Genomic DNA, 24335 nt, shown 5'->3' on the forward strand with positions numbered 1-24335 from the left:
GCTGAGCATGTGTGAGGGCACTGGGTTCGATCCTGACACCACATTAAAAAAAAAAAAAAAAAAAGAATAAAAGGCCCATTTTCATTTTGTACTACAGGAGTTTCTAGACTCAAAACTATCTCTTAGAAAGGCATTAACTATTGTTCTGTGTATTTATTTTGGCTAGATGAATTAGAGTCTGTGTATTATTCATTTTCTGTTCTTTTTGTGTGTGAGCAGTGTGTGTGCCTAAATTATGTATGGGAAGGAGTGCATAAGTTCCCCCCCCAACACACACAACTTTTCAACTTCTATGAAGATTGTATATTTATTCATAGAGTTGCTTGAACATGACTTTGATAAAGAAGACGTCAAAAAGGGGGATGTAGCTTAGTAGCAGGACACCTCTCTAGCAAGCACAAGGCCCTGGGTTCACTCCCCAGTACCACAAAATAATAAAGAAGATATCATGTTAGAATAAAATTAATATTGTACCAGATATTTTAAGGCTGTTTTAAAAAGAGGTAATTAAAAGTAATAACCTTAAAAAAGATTTTTTTAATCTTCCTCATTTCTACTTCTATGCTTAGACTAGTTTTTACCTACTGCTGTTTAATACTAGTATTGTTTAAATTTTAATACTCTTTTGCAATCTTTTTCTTTTCCCTTGCTCTCAAAACAGACATGGAACTAAACTCAATCTTATCTATTAATATTTAATAAGAATAAAGTTGGAATTAGAACAAGCACATGTTACCTTTTAAACTGATTACTATTTCAGTCATTCGTAACTAATTAAATACCTTGAGTTTTCTGGACCCTTGTTTCCCTCCTCCTTTTTCTTTCTTGCCTATCTCATTAGCTTGTGATTAATTTGTTTTTTGGTCTTTTTTTCTGCTGGATAATAAAAAAGGAAAAAATGTAGTACATAAATAAGGATTACTTAATGATTTTCCATTCACTTATTCATTATTTAACTATGTTTGCCACTGGCAGAAATATTTCTCCAACTACCTTTGTATGCATTGAATAATACATTACAGTTTTAAATCATATATTTAGTTACTCCCTCAGTCCAAAAGCACATGGAATTAATCTTATTTCTGCTCATATGTTAGAGCACCATAGTTATACTTCAGAAGCTAAGAGACTGGTCTTATTTCCTCCATTTATACTATTGATTGTTCACAATTTTTTTCCAATATATCCCTGCAACGCTCACTGGCAACCATTCTTTTTAAGTAAGAGTTTCTATAATCTCTTCCTTGTCTAAATCTCTGGCCCCTTCTCTTGTTACTCCCATTGTTAGCTCCAACCATACCTAATTTCAGTTTCTCTTCCCTCTGTTCCCTCTACTTAGAGCATTAATTCTGCTGTTGCCTCCTTCCTTTCTTATCACCTGGCAAGGTCTTTCAGGCCTCTTCAAGAGGTTGTTTCCTGGAGTCAGTTCATGACACTTTGTTTTCTCTTTAGCATCCTGTGTGTACTTCTTAATATTTCTATATTGACTGTCACCTCACTTGATGATGAGTTTTTTGAGAACCTAAAGGAATCTTTTCTCTCTTTTCTGTTTTGCATAGATCACTCGAATGTGAGAATGGAAAGCGGAAAGAAAACTGAAGTTTGAATGTCCTTTATGTGCTAGGGAATGTGCTTATTACTTCTAGACACAATTGAATTTGTTAAATTGCCACAATAATTTCTCAAGAGCATGCTATCATATTATTATATATGATTACATATTATTATCTTCTTAGGGTCAGAAAACTGAAGTTAAATAATTTGTTCAGTTGCTATGCAAGAGCTGGGACTAGAACCCAGGCCTCTTTTACTATTTCACTTTGCCATACTGCTTCCTTAACTATATAGATGTAGGGTTGGGGTATGGCTCAGTGGTAGAATATTTATCTAGTGTGCTTACAAGGCCCTGGATCCAATTCCCAGCACTGTAAAAATAAAATTAAAAAAAACCCATATAAATGTAAAAACTGATGATGATGAGTTATAGTATAATATAAAGAACATGAACTTTGACATTAATATAGATGTGGGTTTGCATTCTAGTTTGCTATTTAACTGTTGGCAACTGTCTTAATATTTGTATTGTCCGTTTTCCCTTTTAAACATGTGGTTAATGTCATTATGAGTTTCAGAGGATTGCTGTGAGAATTAAATAAAATAATGTATGTAGAGGATTTTGTGCAGTGCTGGGCACATAATATGTGCTGTATAGATGGTAGTTTTATCAGGTAAGAATACAGATAGCAGGCTGGGTTGTGGCTCAGTGGTAGAGCACTTCCCTAGCACGTGTGAGGCATTGGGTTTGATTCTCAGCACCACCGCATATAAAAAATAAAATAAAGGCCCATTGACAACTAAAAATGTGTTAAAAAAAAAAAAGCAAGCAAGCAAGAAAGAAAGCCAGAAGAGTACATATATCTACAAGCAACAGAATAACTGCTAACTGGCATAAACAAAAATCTTTTATGGCTCCACTTAGATTTATTTTCTTCTTCTTTCTCACAGTCATATTTGTAGAGTTGCAGGTATTATGTCCCAAACTAGGAAGGAAGGGATAGTGTCAGCCACATCTATATCTTGTATTAGAACAACCTTTTCGTGAAGTCCTCCTTTCAATTGCATAGACTACTGTAATAGCTTAACTGCTCTTCTAACTAGTCTTCCCATTATCCAAGCTTTCAAGAAAAGGACCGGGAAAGTAGAGAACAGGTGGTTGAGATTAAACCAAGTCATCCTTTTTCTCATATAAAGTTAGAGATATTATGAGAGAAATGTCTCCCACGGTAATGGTGGTGGTGGATGATTCTAAGTGATGACAGTGCTGAAAACTGTCACAGAGTATACTTATGATTTCATAGTCTGAAGCAGTTAATAAGAAAGTGTTATGTATCATTTTAATCCATATCAAGTAAAAACTAAGAGTAAATCAACTATGTTCTTATGATGGTTAAGTGCTAACATTTTGTGAAATTGACTTTTCAGACATTTTCCTATCTTATTGGCTTAAGAATGCTGGAAAAAAAAAAAAAAGTCACTGCTTCTGCTTCTGACTGTCTTCTCTCCCCAGACAACAAAAACCAGGTAGACAGCAAACACATAGCACAATACCACCTCCTAACACTGCTGGAGACTTTCTGAGCTTGTTGGCTGCTATTGTTTGTTTGTTTGCTTTGTTTTGTTTAAAGATCTACAGCTTCGGCATTCAAAGTTGATTTTTTTTTTTTTTGGTACTGGGAATTGAACCCAGGGACACTCTACACTGAGCTACATCCCCAACCCTTTTTATTTTTTCTTACTTTGAGGCAGATTTTCACTAAGTTACAGACCTCAAACTTGTGATCCTCCTGCCTCAGTCTCCAAGTTCTTGGATTACAGGCATGCAAAGTTATATCATTTTTAAGGCTACTTCTCCCTTGTTGTTGCCTGTTTGGGATCTCCTCTAATACCCTTATTGAATTTAGTGAAAGCAATTGGATCTGTGGTACTGCCTCCTACTACCCAGATTCCTATTATCAGAACTTTCCACAATAACTAGATATTCTGCCTTCTTTTTTTTTTTTCAAATTTTTTTAAGAGAGAGAGAGAGAGAGAGAGAGAGAGAGAGAGAGAGAGAGAGAGAATTTTTTAATATTTATTTTTTTAGTTTTTGACGGACACAACATCTTTGTATGTGGTGCTGAGGATCGAACCCGGGCTGCACACATGCCAGGCAAGTGCGCTATTGCTTGAGCCACATCCCCAGCCCCATATTCTACCTTCTTATCCTTTTGATTTTTGGCGATTGGGAGAGAACAGGGAAATTGAACTGTGGAGCTCTTGCTGCTTTGCAAGTGATTGAGAGGTAATGTTATTCAAATGCTTATTTGGATTCTGAAATACATTTCATCATAGAAGCAGTGGTATAAAGGGTGTTTGGATTGTATACTATTATTACTCTTCTAGTTCAACTATATTTTGGCTTTTGAGCATTGGCCTGAAATCTAATTACCCTTACACATTTTTTCTCTTTGGGAAATACTTTATGATTCCAACCAAATTTGAAAATAAGCCTTTGGAGAAAGATGTATCATGAATTGAATTGACCTATAATTAGGGTTTCACTTTTCTGTACCTTGGTAGAATACTGGACTAACACATACTGATCCAAAGAGAAGAAGCAGGAGAAGCCAAGGACGTAGATAATTCATTGCCCAATTAATTAGTTCCTCTATAATAAAAAGTTAAGAAAACACACACACACACACACACACACACACACACACAATCTGAGTCTTGGCTGCAGAAAGAAGTATGTTTTTTTGTTTTTGTTTTGTTATTCTTTGGTAATGGGGATTGAACTCAGGTGCCTTCAACCACTGAGCCTCATCCCCAGCCCTATTTTGTATTTTATTTAGAGACAGGGTATCACTGAGTTACTTAGCACCTTGCTATTGCTGAGGGAGGCTTTGAACTTTCAATCTTCCTGCCTCAGCCTCCAGAACCACTGGGATTTCAGGCATGGGCCACCGTGCCCGGCAAGAAGTATGTTCTTTTCTATGGATACTTCCATACTTCTCTTTTCTTTTTAACATTACCATATTTTCCATTATGTTTTCATTTAGATAACTTAAAGATATACATGTAGAGATAGCATCTGATTCTTGCATGACTCTTCATGAATTTTATTCTCCAGCTCAACTATATTCTTCTATAGATTGTTTATTTTTTTGTTTTAGAATTTTTAATATTTATTTTTTAGTTTTCGGCAGACACAACATCTTTGTTTGTATGTGGTGCTGAGGATTGAACCCGGGCCGCACGTATGCCAGGCGAGCACGCTACCACTTGAGCCACATCCCCAGCCCTATAGATTGATGTTAATGCCAGATTTTCTAGATCCTTAGATTCACTAAATGATTTTTAATCATTCAGAGGCCACTGATAATCTATGCAGTAATAATAAACATAATGATGATTGTAAGTTCAGCTTCCAAATATTGAAAGGGAGCATATAAACTTTACTGTGACAACTTTTAGAAATTGTTTTGAAATAAACGAAGAAAAGAAAGAAGATACATTGCAAAGCAGATGTTGTATGACTAAAGTACCCAGCTGTGTACTAACAAAATGAATCTCATGCCGATTAGTTAACAATTCTTTGGCAGTCAGAGACATATGTAAAGCAATAAACACAGCGTGGGGAAATTAAAAAAAAATTAAAAGCATTTTCTAAGCCTGAAACATTGGCACTGTCTAGTCTACCATCTGTATTATTGAAACATTGATTTTATTGTAAGTCATACCAAAGTCACTTTAAAAAATTGGTTAACCCATTAAAGTCTTCCTTCTCAAAGATTAGCATCAATTTAGTAAAAAATGTTATGATAGCAAAATAAATTCTGGTTGGTGTAACATAAATCTAATTTTATATTAGCTTTTTTGTGGGTCATGAAATAGTTTTTGTTTAAGGAATTCTTTTGAATTCCTTCAGGTCAAATCTATTAATTATTTAAAAAATTTCTATTGAAATACTTCTTTGCCAGATTTAGATGAATGACCGACTCACTACAAAGTATAACACCACTGACCCTATTGTTATGGTCTTCTGTCAGAAGGGATAAGGCTTTCTCTAAGTTTTTCCTCTTTGATGATATATGAGGTTAAGCATTTAGGGATGGCCTACTTTGGCTAAAAGTTCACTTTTCAGTACTTAAAATAATCTTCCTTTCCACTTTTCCTGATAGCACCCAAAATTGAAAAATTTATATCCAGAAATTGTTTCTATATGCTACATCAGCTCTTTGTAATTGGTTTCTTTTGGTTGGACAGTTTTCTCCCTTGGTATTTAGAAATGTTGCAAACTACAACATGTGATTTTCTTGGCAATATAATGAAATCATCTCCCTCTATTAGAGGGAAGGAGGGAAGAAGTGCCAGGGAGTGATATTGGCCGAAATATATTGTTATATTGTGTATTGTGTGCATGCACAAATATATAACAACAAATCCCATCAGTATGTACAACTGTAATGCACCAATAAAAAAATGTGGTTAAAAAACAAAAACTTGATAGAAATCAGGGCCAATATAGTTTGCCTGAAAATGAAAACTATGATTAAGTACTTATTAATGAGTGGTTATGATTAAATTAGGCTGCAGAAAACTTGATAGGCTTTTGTATTTATTATTTCTTTATTAATAATTTGTAATACATTGAAAACATACTTTCATTTTGATTTAACAACTTGTATGGAGATAGAAGTTCTTATAATACTATCGATCAAGAAAGATTTTTTCATTAGAGTGTTCAAATTTCTTTATATGTAATTTATTTCTTAACTAAAACCTAAGATTCTGAGTTCCTTGGCCTTCTGCATAATTTATTTATCATTCTGCTTATGGTATCTACAAAATTTTTGGTTCATTAGCTGGCCTTGTTTTTGCCTACATAGCTTTGCTTCTGATTAAAGTTGATTTTTTTTTTTTTGCATACAATATAGTGTTGTTGAGGACCAGGTAGAAACTTTATTTTGGTTAAATATCATTCTGGCAGTACCTATGGCCCTTATATGGGAAGTGCATAGAGAGAAAGAGCTGCCTTCAGTGAAAGGTATAAATTATAGAAAGAAAAAGGAGCACTAGGGATGTAGCTCAGTGGTACAGCACTTGCCTAGAATGTGCAAGGTCCTGGGTTTAATCCCCAGTACTGCAAAAAAGAAATAAAACGACTGAGAGTCATTATTGGCATTTACTATAGGGTCTTCTAGATATTCTACTAATTCACACAATAATTTTATGATTTCGGATCTTACAGAAGATTACAGAAAAGAAGTTTCTTATAATGATTATTATATAATTATATTTACTTTTCAAAATTTAGAAAATAAGTGTTAATTGGATTTGTGTAGTTCAATATTTCAAAAAATGTTTACTTGATTAGAAACCATAATTTAAAAATTATCATTAAAAACAAATTTTCATAATTCAAATTTGTCATATCATAATTAAAGAGGTAACCCTACCCATGGAAGACATTGGAGTTTTTACAAATTTTTGTAATTTATTTTGAAGAAGGAATTTTAATATTTGTTGAAAGTCTTTATTTTACTGTTGCCACTAATTATTTATTGACCCTTATTGTCATTGTCTTTTGTCAGAAGGGGCAGGGCTTAGCATTAAATTCTTTAAATTTGTAACCCAGTAATTTCAAATATGCTTTCGAAAGGATGGGGATTGTATTAACATTTTTCCATTACTATAATGACTATCTTAAGTTCTAGATAATACTGCTTCCTCTATATGCAGTCTTCAAGTATTGTTGATTCTAAGTATGACTTGAGAGTCTATACTCACTTATTCTTCCCCTGACATTATCTTAAGTCTAGATTCCTGATCATTCTTTTTTACATTTTTAAAGATGTTGATGGACTTTTATTTTATTCATTTATTTATATGTGGTACTGAGAATTGAACTCAGTGTCTCCCATATGCTAGGCAAGCGTTCTACTATTAAGCTACAACCCCAGCCTGATTCTTGATTATTCTTGTCTTGACAATTGTGTTAACCTTCAGCTTGTCTCCCTGTGCCTAGTTTTATCTGACACAGTAGATGGCTCAGGTTGTTTATTGGTTTACTTCATTACCTATATGTCAAAATATAAGATTTTCTATATTTATAATCTGTCTCCAGTTTATATTACCTGCTTACCCCAATGTTGTATTATATTGTAAATTCTTTGAGTATGGGAGCTAACATTTTTAAAATTTCTCAGTATATTGTGGATATGGTAACTGCTCAATAGTGATTATTGACCTAATGAGGTAGACCTAGGCAGGTGGCAGGTTTTGTTTTAGTAATTCAGAATACTCTTGTAGAAGTAAAATGAATTACTGTGTTATAATTGTAATAAGATTATTTTAATAGGTTAAATAATTCAAACATTATTAGTTTAGCATAGTAATAATTCATATAGCCATCTAGTTCTATTAACATGAATTAAGGAAAATTTAAGATGTTTTATGTAATTGTTATGAGTGCCTGTAGAACTATTTTCTCTTCCTACAATGGAGTTAATGGAATCAAGCAAGTGCATACTCTAGGTTTTAGATATTTATTGTGAGATAGAATAAAAATTAGGAGATTTTAAGTGTATACTTGAGGTGAATTATTGGCACAGATAACCAACTATAACTGAATAAACAAAACCCAGAAAACCTTGAGGGAAGGCTATTCTTGATTTCCAGGTTAACAACATTATTAGTTTCAAATGTCTAGTTATAAACACAAGAATTACAAGGTATGCAAAGATATAGGAAAATATGGTTCATTAAAAGGAAAAAAAATAGATCAACACAATCAGTCTCTGAAAAAGACTGAATAGCAGATCTAAAATAATTCAAGTGAACGGAGTTTAATCTATCTGTAAGTAGACCAACATATATATTGCGAAGAGTCCCTGTAAGAAAATAGAGGGGAAGAGAAACTATCTGAAGGAATGATGACTAAAAACTATGATAAAAGATATGAATATCAACATCCAAAAAGCTCAACAAATTCTAAGTAGTATAAATTCTGAAAGACCCAGACCAAGACATATTATAAGCATGCTTTGAAAGACCAGAGTGTTTTGAAAGCAGCAAGATAGAAACAACTTGTCACACGCATGGGGGTTCTTAATAAGATTTTCAGTAGATTTCTCATCTGAAGGTTGTGGGTTGACATATTCAAAGGCTAAAAGGAAAAAACCAAGAGTCCTGTACCAACAGAACTGCCCTTCATAGTGAAAGAGAAATTAAGATGTTCTCAGTTAAACAAAAATGGAGGAAGTTCATTTTCACCTGACCTGCCCTGTAAGAAATGCTCCAGGGAGTTCACAAGGTGACATGAAAGAACACTAGATAGTAACCCACAGCCATTTGATAAAATAAATGTCTCAAAGGTAAATACGTGAGGGGAGGCCACGGTGGGAAAATGGTGGGGGGAAGGCAGGAGTGGAGAAGCCTGAGAAGCTGCAGTGAGGACCTGAAGAGGAAGCAGAAAAACCTGTGAAAACGAAGATTGTTTCTTCCAGCCATGGAGGGGAAGTTCCAGTCCTAGTGCTGAGAAGCTATTAGCTGAAGAAGAAGCTGCAGACCTCCCAGCAAAGCCTCCAAAGATCTTCAAGTTTGGATTTGCTTTGGTAGTCAGAAAGCATCAGCCACATCCACCAAACGTGGGTCAGGTAAGCCCAAGGAAACTGTCCAACACTTATTCCAAAAACCCTTTCACTAGCAGTGGCTTTTAATGAAGATGAAGGTAGTGAACCAGAGGAAATGCCTCCAGAAGCAAGGACTGAGGATGAAGGATATAGGAAGGGATACACCTACCTCAGCTGGACCATACTCCTTCAGTAAAGGAAAACGTGGGTTTTCTGATAACCAGAAGCTGTGAGAATGAAATACAAAATCTCATCTTGGAAATGTCTGTGACCAAGACAATTAAATGTTGTGTTTGAAACTGGGGTGTTGGGTGGGTATAAAGTTAAAAGGAACAGTTTCTTTTTTAAAGAATGGTATAAGACTGTTTGGAACTGCTTTCTTCTTCATTTTTTCTTTTTTTTAAAGATTGAGTGTTACACTAATAATGAGAGTTTGAAATTAGAGGTAATTTGTTTTATATACAGATTTCAAGACGTTTGCTAATTTTGTAATTTCATATGATTATTTTTCAAAGGTTACAGATAACAAATCAGAAATGGCACCTTTTTATTAAAGAATTGCATATTTTTTAGGCACAACTATTAGCACACTAAGAGGGAAACAATAATTTACTTTTTTTTTTTTTTTAAATTGCAAGCAGTACTTTCCTAACTCCCTCATTACCTAAACTGTCTGGCTCCCCAGAACAGCCTTATAGAGAGAGAGAGGAAGTATTGTACTTACAGGAAAATGTTACTGGAAGGTTGACTGAAAATAAATTTGGATAAAATTAAAATACAGCTTTTATTTTTTCCTTATGGACATTTGTTTTGTTTCAAGTCATCATATACTAGGTAATGGCACTGCTGTCAGTAGATATAGACACTTAGCTCTTAAAAAAAAAATTATGTGGGCTGGGGATGTGGCTCAAGCGGTAGTGCGCTCGCCTGGCATGCGTGCGGCCCGGGTTCGATCCTCAGCACCACATACCAACAAAGATGTTGTGTCCGCCGAGAACTAAAAAAATAAAATATTAAAAATTCTCTCTCTCTGTCTCTGTCTCTCTCTCTCTCTCTCCTCTCTCACTCTCTCTTTAAAAAAAAAGAAAGTGACTACTGGGCTGGGGATGTGGCTCCAGCGGTAGCGCGCTCGCCTGGCATGCGTGCGGCCGGGTTCGATCCTCAGCACCACATACCAACAAAGATGTGGTGTCTGCCGAAAACTAAAAAATAAATATTGAAAAATTCTCTCTCTCTCTCCTCTCTCACTCTATCTTTAAAAAAAAAATTATGTGAAGTATCTAGTATTTGAAATAGCGCACTCACCTTAAGGTCTTGTCTGCCTTCATTAGCTTTCAAAGAGCTACATTTGCTACCAAAGTAAATCGATATTCTGAATGTGCTTCTCTTGGTTTTTATTTGTAGCTAGTTCCTGTAATTATGTCCACCAGAACTTAAGGCAAATCATAGATAAGCTGTTTCTTTTAAAATACAGACCACCACCAAAAATTTAAATGTACATACTACTTAAGCATTTGGCTTGTTTTTATATTTTAAAATGTATAAACACCAAAAGAGAGAAAGTGAGAGAGAAATTAACATATGAAGACAGAAAGCTAGAAGATGCACTTTCTGTAACTTTTTGTCTAAGCATTTAAGTCACTAACTTGTTAAATCCAATTTAAATTGAACTCACTGCAGTGTTTCTTATTGATGCAATTATATGGTTTATTTAAGTATATACATACTGACCAGTGTCTTCTAAAAAGCACATTTTTAGGACCTAAAAATAGAAGAAAAGAAAATGTATTTCAAAACATTTTCCCACCACATATACTGTTAGATTTGTGTATTCTAGGGTGTTTGCTTTGTAGTTTTGTATTGTATATGTACATTATTATTTTTTTTAATTAAGGGTGACTCTTTTTTTTTTTTTTTTTTAGTTTTTGATGGACATTTATTTATTTATTTATTTATATGCCGTGCTGAGAATCTAACCCAGTGCCTCACACATGCTAGGCAAGCACTCTACCACTGAGCCACAACCCCAGCCCTGGACATTATTTATATATTTATTTTTTAATATTTATTTTTTAGTTGTAAATGGATACAACCTTTATCTTATTTCTTTATTTTTATGTGATGCTGAGGATCGAAACCAGGGCCTCACAGGGCGAGCACTCTACTGATGAGCCATTACCCCAGCCCCAAGGACATTATTTTTTAATGTGACAATTAAACACATCTTTAAGAGAATAGTCACAGACAACAAAAACATGCTATAGCTATTTCCTTGAATATTCCTACAATGTTAAATTTGGAGGCAGCTTCAGACTATTTTATTGGTGATAATTACTCACTGAGCTCTTTTAATAGGTAGTAACTCCAAAGAAGTAGCCTGTGTATATTCCTAACATATGTTCACTTGTGTTTAAGTTTAGAAAAAGCCCTAAGTAAAATAATGGAAATGTATATAGAACTATTAGTTCTTATATGATTTAATTATATCGAGATACACGAATTTAATGTACTTTTATGTAGGCAAACTATCCATTTTGTCCATTTTACTGTTTGTTAAAATAACATCTCTCTCCTACATACTCTTTTCTTGACCCAAGTGAAAAATTAACCTAAGGTCAAGATGAGGAGAGAGAAACAACTGAGATAAATGCCTTTATTACAATAACAATAAATTTTGTTAAATTCAAAAAAAGGTAAAAAGTAAATACATGGGCAATTATAAAAGTATTACTATAAAATATTTTATAATTCTACTTTTTATTTTCTACATGATTTGGGTTTAATAATTAATTTAAAAAAATTATTAGTCTGAAAGCTAGTACTATTGTCACTTTTCTACAGCATTTTAGAGCGCAATTACTTAGGTAATCACAAAGAATGTAGCGAAGGAATATCCATAAAAGGAAATAAGAAGGGAGTTTCAATAACTCAGCACAAAAAATCAACTAAATACAAAAGAAGATAGTAATGCAAGAAATAAGGCACAAAAAAGCTATAAAGCATATGGAAAACAAATAGCAAAATGACAGAAGTGAATTCCTTTATATCAGTAATAATTTTAAAGATAAATGAATTAAATTCTTCAATAAAAAGAAAGAGCCTGGCAAAATGGATTAAGAGATCCACTTAGATCCAAAGACAAATAGATTGACAGTGAAAGGAGGAAAAAGACATTTCATGCAAATAGTAACCAAAAGAGAGCAAGTGTGGCTATACTAATATAGGAAAAATATACTTTAAATCAAAAAAGTTTGTGAGGGACTGGGGGTAGTGGTTTAGTGGTAGAGCGCTTGCTTAGCATGTATGAGGCACTGGGTTGGATTCTCAGCACCACATATAAATGAATAAAATAAAGATCCATCAACATCTAAAAAATACTTTAAAAAAGTTTATGAGACAAAGAAGGATATTATTTATTAGTAAGTGGTCTGATTCAATAGTAAAATAACAATTATTAAATTCCAATCTTCACTATAAAACAGCTAAATCTTAAGGATATTATACTAAGTGAAATAAGTCAGTCACCACCAAAAAAAAAAAAAGTAAGTGTATGATTCCACTTATTTGAGGTACTTAGAGTAGTATCATAGAGACAGAAGGTAGAATGGTGGTTGTCAGGAGTTGGGGGGAGCAAGAAATGGGGAGAAAGTGTTTAGTGGGAACAGAGTTTCATTTTGGTGGGGTAAAATGTTCTGGAGATGGATGGTGTTGAGGGTTACACAACAGTGTGAATGTACTTAATGCCACTAAATTATATACTTAAAATGGTAAACTTTGTGTATTTTATCGTAGTAAAGTAATTGGGAAAAAAATTTAAATTGTGCACTTACCATCAATACTGTGTCAGTTTTGTGTTAGTATAACAAACACCTGAAATAAATTAACTTATAAAGAGAAAAGGTTCATTTTGGCTTAACAGTTTTAGGAGTGTCATTCCATGGTTGGTTAGCTCTGTTGCTTTAGGGCCTGTGGTGAAGCAGTTCGTGGTGGTGGGGAGTACATGGCAGAACAAAACTATGTGCTTCATGATTGAGGATTGAAAAAGATAAACGAAGAAAATCCAGGATTCCACAATCCCTTTCAAGGGTGTGCCCCTTGTGACCTGAGGACCTCACACAAGGACCTTCTAAAGGTTCTACCACCTTGAAGTAGCACCATGGGCTAGGGTTCAAGCTTCTAACACATGGTCCTTTGGAAACATTTAAGATCCAAAATGTAGCAAATTTGTAATTTCACAAAATTTTTATCACCCAAAAGAAATCTATACCAATTAGCATTTATTTCCCCTACTCCTTTCTGCTCACCACTCACAATGTCTAATGTTTATTCTTTCTTTGTTAATTTGCCTATTCTGGATGTTTCATATGAATGGAATTCTGTAATATGTGGCTGCTCCAGGTTGAATGTATCCATCAAGGATTCATGGGTTGGAAACCTGGTCTCCAGTGTTGTGATGTTGAAATGTGGCAGGGTCTAGTGGGAGTTAGTTAGGTCATTAAAGACACTGATTTGGGAAGGGATTAAAATAGTTCTTGTTAAACCCTGAATTGAGAGAGCCCAATCCCTGAATTGATCCATGGCTTTCTATCTCTCCATGTTGTTATCTGTCCCTCTTGCATGTGTTCCTGCCATAATGTCATTTACCATCTGATGCAACCAAGTGAGTCCTCATCAGAGTTCATGCCATGCCAGTTGGATTGCCATCTTCCAAAACTAAACTGAAAAAACCTCTTTTATTTTTAAGTTATCCAGCCTTAGATATTTTATTATAGCATTGGAAAATGGATTAATACACTGGGCATTTGCGTCTGCCTTCTTTCACTTAGCATAATGTTTTCAAGTTTCATCCATGTTCTATACTACTTCATATAGGTACATCCATGTTGTATACTATTACATTTTTCATTCTTTCTTCAGTTGATGGACATTTGAGTTGTTTTCATTTTGGGACTGTAATTTTCAGTGTTGCTGTGAACAGTATTATAAAAGTTTTTATGTGAGCATATGTTTTTGGTTCTTGTGGGTGGCACAATTGCTAAATAATATGGTAACTATATTTAACCACTTGAGGAATTTCCAGGCTCTTTTCTATAAAAGAATATTTCCTATAAATGTTATTTAATAATTGAAACCCACTATTAATTACTTACACTAGCTTCATATGTACAAAATTATACATTTGGCGCTTTAAAAAAATTACACATATAAGTGCTTCATAAATGTTTCTGATATTTCATCACCTAAATAAATTTAAGAACTATGTTTTTTTATACATTTTAGGCGTAAGTACTTATTCTCAGAGAACATGCTTTTTCTTTTATTGTTCATGTTCATTATAAAACAAGAATTCTCTGTAGTAGGTATATTAATATTGATTCTAATAGGATTAGGAGTGTAATTATTTTATTTTGGGGGGGATGAAGACTTTTTTAATGAATAGATTTTTAAAGTTGATTCCTTCTAGTTATACATGACAGTATTGTTCATTTTGATATAATTATACAAGCATGGAATATCTTATTCTAATTATGACCCAGTCTTGTGTACAGGATGGTGAGAGTCACTGTGGTATATTCATGTATGTACATGGGAAAGAGAGGTCAGATTCATTCCACTGTCTTTCCTTTTCATATCTCTCCACTTCCCTTTATTTGCCTTTGTCTAATCCAATGAACTTCTATTCCCTGCCTTCCACCTTATTGTGGGTTAGCTTCCACCTATCAGAAAACTTTCAACCTTTGGTTTTTTTTTTTTTTTTTTTTAGATGGGGGAGGGCATTGGCTTATTTCACTTAGCATGATAGTCTCCAGATACATCCATTTAAAGTCATTATTTTTTTATGGCTGAATAATACTCCATTGTGTATATATACACCACATTTTCTTTATCTATTCATCTGTTGAAGGGCACCTAGGTTGGTTCCATAGTTTAGCTATTGTGAATTGTGCTGCTATATACATTGATGTGGCTGAGTCACTGTAGTATTCTGTTTTTAAATCCTTTGGATGTATACCAAAAAGTGGGATAACTGGGTCAAATGGTTGTTCCATTCTGAGGAATCTCCATACTGTATCAATTTACAGTTCCACCAGCAATGTATGAGTGTATCTTTTCCCCACATCCTCACCAATATTTATTGCTGCTTGCCTTCTTGATAATTGTTATTCTGACCGGAGTGAGGTGAAATCTCACCTCATTTCTTGCATTTCTTTTAATTGCTAGAGATGTTGAACATATATTTGTTGACCAGTTGTATTTCTTCTTCTATGAAGTGTCTGTTTAGTTCCTTTGCTCTAGTTCCTTTTTAAGGTGGGGTGTTAAGTTTTTTGAGTTCTTTGTATATCCTGTAAATTAACACCCTATTGGAAGTGCAGGTGGCAAAGATTTTCTCCCATTCTATAGATCTCTCTTCACCCTCTTAATTGTTTTCTTTGATGTGAAGAAGCTTTTTAGTTTGCTGCCATCCCATTTATTAATTTTTTATTTTAAGAAGTGTAATTTAGAGTCTGGGGTTGTGGCGCAGTGGTAGAGTGCTTGCATATGTGAGGCACTGGGTTTCAATCCTTAGCACCACATGAAAATAAATAAATAAAATATAAAGGCATTGTGTCCATCTACAACAATAACAACAACAAAATTTAAAAAAAGAAGTGTAATTTAAATAGCATCCTAAGCCTTCCCCTTTTAAAAATGTGCGAATTATTTTAGTAGGCTTGCACAGATAAATTGATTAGTTAACTAAAAACAAAAATAAAAACTAAAGCTATAATAGGAATATGTCTTGTTCTAATTTTGGTAGTAGACACTGTGTTATAAATTATTGAAAGGAATAGGCAAATAATGCTTTTAATATATATTTTTTTCAATTGGGCTTCAGACCAAGAAGATTGTTTCAGTGTAGTTGTATGTGGAGATGGCTATTAGAGTTTCTTAGATGATTCTCTAAGCTAAAAGTCATGCCTGGGTTTTTTAGTGATTTTTTTTTTATGAGAGTATATACAGCTAACTTGACTTGATCTTCTCAAGTACTTCTTGAGGATTGCATTAGAATAAGGAGTAAGTATTAGTACTAGAGTAGTCCTTCCCTTTTGAGTAGTCCAATCAGATTACATAGTAAAGTGCCTTTCTTTACCCAAACTGATGCTTGAGAATTGAAGTAATTGGGTTATCTCCAACCTACTTTCTCCTTTAACATTATTATCACCAGTGTTTGTGAGCCTGTAAGAGAATTATTATCAGATATTTTTTAAAATATTGAATAGGAAAGGTTGTTTTAATTGATAAATAATCTGTGTATGTCAGTATATCTGTTTTTTGTCTATTAGAGATGATGTCCTGCAAGCTAACATATCTTTGGTTGCTGTGATATAAGTACTCAGAATGATAGTGGTCTTTTACAGGTGACCCCAATTTCTTATTTGTATTATTATCAGAACACATTTAAATATTTTTTTTTAGTTGTAAATGGACAGAATGCCTTTATTTTATTGGTTTATTTCTATGTGGTGGTAAAGATTGAACCCAGTGCCTCATACGTGCCAGGCAAGCTCTCTACCACTGAGCTACAGCCCCAGCTCATCAGAACACATTTTTAAAAATGTTACATTAGTTGTTTAAAAGAAAAAGAACATTGTGTAATATCAGGTGGTGATAGTGTGCTATACTGGATGGTAAAGGATTAATGATGACATGAATGCCTAGTCCAAAAAACAGATCACAAAGTGCTGATCATAACTTAGTGACACTGGGGTGTACAGAGGATGATGATACAGAAAGTGATGCATGAGGTGTCAATTCCCCCATTCTTGTTTTGAGACTGGAAGGGCTGCATTATATTTGTGGGGTATGTGTGTGTGTGTTTGTTTTGTGTGTTGTGTTCAATCTTTTTATTATGTTAAGGTAATATAAATTAATTCAACCAGAAGATTTGGGACATTGGATCTACACTTATTCATTATTGTAACATTTTGAGATTAAAATTTATAAACCATTGGAAAGGAAGTACAGATCAGATCCTGAAAATTCTAGGTAAGTTATTTGCAAATAAAAATCTTTTCAATTGAATTAGTTTCAATATCAATATTCAGTTTGCTGGGTTTATAAATATATATACATATATACACACACACAATATCTATATCTATATCTATATACAGTTGTAGATGACACAATATCTTTATTTTATTTATTTATTTTTATGTGGTGCTGAGGATCAAATCCAGTGCCTCATGCGTGAGAGGCAAGCGCTCTACCACTGAGCTACAACCCCAGTCCAATTTGCTGTTTTTTTTTAAAAAAGAAAAATTTAAATGTATCTTCTTAAGTGCAGTTTATCTATCTTTTGATTTAGAAGAGACTATTCTGATTCAGATTTATTATCAGGATTATGTTAGCCTGTAGAATTAACTGATTACATATTATTTTAGGCTTTAATCTTTAAAAAAGATCCTGTTCTGAATGACTTCAGGGGTATTTTTTCCTGGTCTCAGGTTTTGATTTCTTCAGATAGTCTTCATCTTGTTGGATTAGTTTTGATGATTTATATTTTCCTAGAAAATAGCTAAATAGATTGTCTTTAAATAAAAGATATACAGTATTAAATACTTAAAACTATCTCCCATATGCAGTTATATCACTTTTCTCATTTATGATACTCCATAAAACTCACTTTTACATAGCAAGGGTTCCTGAAAATGATAATGAAGATCATTACTGAAATAATATTATATTTGAGACTTTTGTTTCTCATAAAGAAATAGACATCAGCCCAATTGGGATCATAGCTCAGTGGGAGAGCACTTGCCTAGCATGTGTGAATGAGGCAGTACTGGGTTCAATCCTCAGACCACATAAAAAATAAATAAAATAAAGGTCCATTGACAACTAAAAATATTTTAAAAAGAAAGAAATAGACATTAATTAAATAGGGAGAAAATAATCCTAGCTATTAATAATTTCTTCTGGTGGGATATTGGGTGATTTTTATTCTCTAGTACATTCCTCTTTTTTTATACGAGTTTTCTACAGAGAAAGTAACCATATAGTAGAAATCAGCCTGATTTTAATTGCCATGGCAGTATGTCTGTATTCACAAGTTTTTTCTCTCTGTTCTCTCACCTTTCATTGGCAGTTCCCCAAGTGGTTAAGTAAACAAGGATGGATGGATGATAAATGTTTCTATAACTCTGGGGATTCTGAAGTATTCCATTATAAGTGCTAGTTACACATGCTGACATGACCACTTTTTACTTTGAAGGGATGGCGTTTGCTTATTGAAGAGAAAGACATCAGTGTCTTTCTTGCCTGAGCAGTTGGAATGTAAACTGTGATTCCTCTTCTTTTTCCTAAAAAGACAGGATCTTGCATACTTCTCCATTCTTCCCTTTTGTAGAAGAGAAAGAATGACAGGAAGGTGAATGTAGCAGAATTAGTACTAAGGACAGTGTACCAATCCCGGAGATCTGCTGTAATTTTTAGAAAGTCAAGGTATATATCCGTAGGGAATTCTATTTTGGAATTTAAATTCATGTGAAGGCTTTTGGCATTAATTAATTTTTGAAGCTGTGAGACAAATGATGACCTCCTTGCAAAATTTTAATATGAATCTGTTCCAAAGATTGATGATTCCTCTATAGAATCTCTTGGTGATTATTACATTAACATTAGACTTAGCCAAGTATTGATGTGTTAATTTTTTTTTTTTTTTGGTACTGGGGATTGAACCACTGAGCACTGGGTACTGGGCACTCAACCATTGAGTCACATCCCCAGCCCTATTTTGTATTTTATTTAGGGATAGGGTCTCACTGAGTTGCTATGTGCCTCGCCTTTGTTAAGGTGGGATTCGCCTATCTCAGCCTTCCAAGCTGATGGTGTTACAGGTGTGTGCCCCGATGCCCAGCTTGATGTGTTAAGTTTTTTTTTTATTCTTTAGTTTTATTTTAGTTGTTGATGGACCTTTATTTTATTTGTTTTCATGTGGTGCTGAGAATCTAACCCAGTGCCTCACACATTCCAGGCAAGGGCACTACTGCTGAGCCCCAGCCCCAGCCCCCGATGTGTTAATTTTATGTGCACACAGAGGGAAGGGGGAACTCATTGTTCCCTGAAGTTTTAATTTTTTTTCATTACTGGACTTCTTTTCATATACTGTTAATGAAGTACAAATGTTTTATATTCCCTCTATTTTTTAAGCACACACCAAAATCTTTTACAGTGACTTGTGGTCCAGGAAAGTATCTGAATCAACTGCTTTAATAATATTTTATAGTGAGAAAAGGAGAGTTGCAAACATAGTATTTTCTGTATATTTTTGTCTCTGTTGATTTGAATAGAACTAAATGACATCTAATGTGTGTGACAGACCAAAATGTAAAGGGGTTTAAATAAGATGAGGGAAAAACAAGGAAAGCAGGACAAAGGGAAACCCAAGTTTACAAAGATTCATTGAATTTTACTCAGGGAAATGAAAAGTTTTCTCTATCACTATCCCCAAAGCAATATGACAGGAAGTCTGACTTTGATTATTCATTATCAAGCAATGTAAAGAGGAATCTATAGTTGATCAACAAATGGGTACATTTTACCTTGCATGCAAAGGTCAGGTTCTTACAGTATACATATGTAAGCATATGTAACTATAAATTATAGGGTCTTATAGAAAGGCATATCACCCAGCCCTATCTTATACATATCTATGTGTAGGGCCAACAAAATTGACTGATTAATTGAAAATGTTAGGTAAGGTAGAGAATTACAAATATTAATAAACACATTCTATAAACATTTGATTTTTTTTTAAAGAGAGAGTGTGTGAGAGAGAGAATTTTTTTTTTTTTTTTTTAGAGAGTGAGAGGAGAGAGAGAGAGAGAGAATTTTTAATATTTATTTTTTAGTTCTCGGCGGACACAACATCTTTGTTGGTATGTGGTGCTGAGGATCGAACCCAGGTCGCACGCATGCCAGGCGAGCACGCTGCCATTTGAGCCACATCCCCAGCCCCAAAAAACATTTGATTTTTAATGTAAATCATTATACATTGACTATAGACCACAATCATCTTTCCTCAAAACCTACTATGCTTATTTACTACTTTTGGGTTCATTTTGCATAAAGGACAGACATTTACAAAGCAAACTGAGTATGGAATCCTACTTGATTTTTAGATTTTTTATTTTTAGACAGAATCTCACTAAGTTGCCCAGACTGGTCTTGAACTTGAGATCTTCCTGTCTCAGCCTCCCAAGTAGCCCGAATTACAGTGGGTACCACCATACTTGGCTGATTTTTAACAATAATTTCTCATTTCCAATTTTTAGGTTTTACCTTTCCCAAAACATTTATCTTAGTTTTCATAGAAACACCCTTTTTAATACACGTATTTCACAATATTTAATTAAATAGTAAATTATATAATCACCCAGTGGCATAAAAGTGATGAGAATGAACACAAACATATATTGTAACTTGGGAAAACAGAATGTAAAGACATACTGCTAATGAAATAGTCTATTCAACTTAAGCATTTAGGTTTCTGTGGACAGCTGTATGTTTTATAGAGGAAATGTACAGTGGAGATTGAGTCATTTGGGGAGTTTCTGTTGTTTGGTTTAGCTGATGCCTGTATTTTCATTAGGGATAATTAGCTATGATAGACCTTTATGGTTAAGGCCTTTAACAATAATATTTGGTGAGGCAGTTTGTTAAAGAACTGAATTTATTCATTGGTAGGAGAAGAGAATCTGATTTCAGAGCTTGTGCACTTACCATTCTTTTCATCTCTTTACCCCCACCCCCCCCCCTTTGTGGGAAATGTTAGCACTCACTCCAGGGTCCAATGTACAACAAGGGATCAGAAGGAAACAGTGTATGCAAAATAATACAATAATGTTGACTCATTCTCTGTATTAAACATTGTACTCTAAAACCAGTATATACTACCTTGTTTTCAAATCTCTCTAGAACTCCAAAATTGACAGTATGAAAACTGTACATGTAGGTAAATTCTGAGTAGAATTATAAATTAACAACAAAACTAAAATGGTTTGGTAGTTGTTATTTAGGATGAATATATATTTTTTTTAATTAGGTTTCCGGTTCTTCTTCCTTGTGGGGGTAGTTGAGTCTCACCTTCAGCCTGACTCAATTCCTTAAGAATAGGAAGTTGGTGGGCTGGGGCTATATAGCTCACGGGTAGAGTGCTTTCCTAGCACATGTGAGGCACTGGGTTCCATCCTCAGCACTACATAAAAATAAATAAATAAAAGTATTGTATTCACCTACAACTAAAAATATTATTAAAAATAAAAGAATAGGAAGTTGGTAACTACTTTTTAGCCAGAAGGCAATGTAGTTTAGGCTCTAGAGTTAGATTAACAAATTTGTCCAGCACACACATGTATCATTTCACTTAGTAGCTGTCTGACCTTGGGCAGATTACTTAACGTCATTATAAAATAGGGCTTAATATCTATCACACAGAATTTCTATAAAAATTAAATAAATTAATTCAAGTAAAGTTTTTATAGCAGTTCCTCGTGTATAGTAAATAATAACTGATGGCCATCATCGTCCTTATCAACCTTGAGAAAGAAGAATGTGAGGTTGAAAATGTGCCCTGTGGGTGAATCTAGGATGTGCAATATTGGAGAATAGGTACAGAAATAGGTAAGAAGTAGTGGAACCAGGGAAGGCACATGTGGTCTGGAAATGTTGCCGTTGTTCTGGGCTTTACTTCTTGTTCATGAAAAGATAAATCCTGGGTCAAGGTGGAAATAAAAACAAAGTGGAAGAAGTAATAAAAATGACAGAAATTGGTTAGAAAACAGAAAAACAGTGGGATAAATATGAGCATGGACTTGCTGAAAAATTCCAATAAAATACAAAAACTTGTAGCAATCTAAATCGAGGAGAAAAGGGCAAAATGAGTTAGAAAGCCAGAGAGGAATACTACAAGTTGGGAGAGATTCTTAAAAGTTTGGGAGCGTGCTATACAGTTTTGAGGCAATGTATTAGGAAACTTTGATGAAATTAGAATATGCCAGAAAATATGAAAATTGGCTAGAGAAGTAGAAGAATCTGATTGTGCTCCCCCTCTGTTTGAAATTTCCTTTGCATTGTAACTTTCAGCACATCTTCAGATCCTCTGTGCTGTGACCTCTCTGCTGTCTACTTGGTGCCTTTTCCCTTTAGCTTTTGCCCTCCAACTGCTTGTCTTTTCTGTTCTTTTTCACACCAGGCCCTTTGCACATGCTGTTTGTTTTGCCTGGAGTGTTGTAACCCTATTTTGAAAGGTTAATTTCTATTTATCCTGAGATTTCAGCTCAAATATCATGTCCACAGGGAAACTGATTCTTAATCTTCACAGACTAGGTGTGGGTCTCTATGTCCTGTGTTCTCACAGCTCCACATATTTTTCCTTCCTTTAACACTGTTAACAATTACTTCTGGTTACTTAGGTCCCTTTCTCTCTAACCAGATAATACTCACTTCAAGGGTATTGTTGATGGTTGTTTTGTTCTCCCTTGGAACTATGGTGCTTAGGCATATAGAGAGGTAATGAATAAATACTTATCCAGTGAATAAATATTGACATAGTCAAATAGCATTTTTATTTCTTCTTTAATTATGAGAATTGCAAATCCATTCTCTCTTAAAAAAAAAAAAGAGGTGGGGGGGTTGAACATATTTCTCCCAAGCATTTTAGGAAGTAATTTTCTAAATTAAACTGTTATATAGCATACCTATATAAATATGGTAAACTGTCCAGTTCATTTTTCCTAATTTCAAGTTTAACAGAGCATCAAAAAGTAGTGTTATAGACCTAGCTCAGTCATGACATGGATGGAAAAAGCCAATATAAAATGTTAGCAAATGAGATTCAACAGGATAATAAAGAATAATATGCCATAATCAGAATTTATCAGTTGATTAAAACAGTATGGATCGATTTTATTTCAGAAATAAAAAATCATATGGTCATCTTAATCAACATGATAAAAAGTTTGATAAAACTCAAAATATTTATTTTTTTTTAAGGTGGGGTCTCACTGTGTTGCCCAGACTGGCCTTTAGTCTCCTACTGAGTAGCTGGGATTTTTGCCACTGCATCTGGCAAATCCTCCTTCTTCATTAAGTCTTTAATAGTAAAGACAAAGGCTTTAGTTAAACAACAGATTAAAACCAATAGTCAATATCATGCTATGTGATGAAAAGACATTTCTGTGAAATGGAATGGAATAAAAAAGCTCACTGAAATGTCATCATAGATTGCCATGTTTTGGAAAGTCTGGATAATGTGATAAAACTTAACAAATTAGAAACCGGACTTTTGGGAAAAATAGAGATATACTCATTTATTTGCGGGCAGAATAGTTATATCTAGAAATCAAAGAGAAAATGAAAAAAGTTAGAATTAATAAGAATAGGTAGGAATAAATATTAAGAGGTTGGATTAAAATATAAAGTTGGTGATTTTTCTGTAGCTCAACAAATGAGCAAATATAATGAAGAATGTTCTATTTGTGATAGCATCAGTGAACACCTTAATGAAGAAAATATGACAAGTAAATGAAGAAAATTATAAACTTCTACTGAAAAGTACAAGAGAAAATTTAAATGAATAAGCCATATATGATTCTGAATGAGATGAAAGACTAAATATGTAAATGCTTTCAAATTGCTTAATACATTCACTGTGTCAAAATACTGAAAATATTTCTTTTGAAATTTGACCAAAAAGTTTATCTTATAGATAAAAACTAAGACAAGATTTTCAGTGAATGATAATTAGGAGAAAAGAGTTTTACCAAGTATCAGGTTTTGTAAAGCAACAATTTGAATAATGTAATTCAGAAGAACAAATACATTTGAATAAACCCAGAAATAGATTCCATTGTATAAAAGAAGTCAATATGAGCTTCTAAAAAGGAACTTAAAAAGTGATTAGCTTTGCCGTGTAATCCCAGCAGTTTGGGAAGCTGAGGCAGGAGGATTGCAAGTTCAAAGCCAGCCTCAGCAAATTAACAATGCCCTAAGCAACTCAGTGAGACCCTGTCTCTAAATAAAATGTAAAAAAGAGCTGGGCGATATGGCTCAGTGGTTAAGTGCCCCTGGTTTCAATTCCACTTCCTACCCAAAATTGATTAGCTTCATAAGCTA

The 24335-nt window shown here is 33.9% G+C and overlaps 1 protein-coding gene and 1 pseudogene across 2 annotated transcripts in view; both read left to right on the forward strand.

Annotated features, from left to right (window-relative positions):
• The window catches only part of Magi3 (membrane associated guanylate kinase, WW and PDZ domain containing 3), a 233731-nt gene that overhangs the window by 44093 nt on the left and 165303 nt on the right, over nt 1-24335 (forward strand). The gene's annotated exons all lie outside the window — the stretch shown is intronic.
• On the forward strand, nt 4498-9460 carry LOC113186617 (PEST proteolytic signal-containing nuclear protein pseudogene; annotated as a pseudogene).

This window comes from Urocitellus parryii, chromosome 11 (assembly GCF_045843805.1).
Source record: "Urocitellus parryii isolate mUroPar1 chromosome 11, mUroPar1.hap1, whole genome shotgun sequence".
Classification (NCBI taxonomy): domain Eukaryota; kingdom Metazoa; phylum Chordata; class Mammalia; order Rodentia; family Sciuridae; genus Urocitellus; species Urocitellus parryii.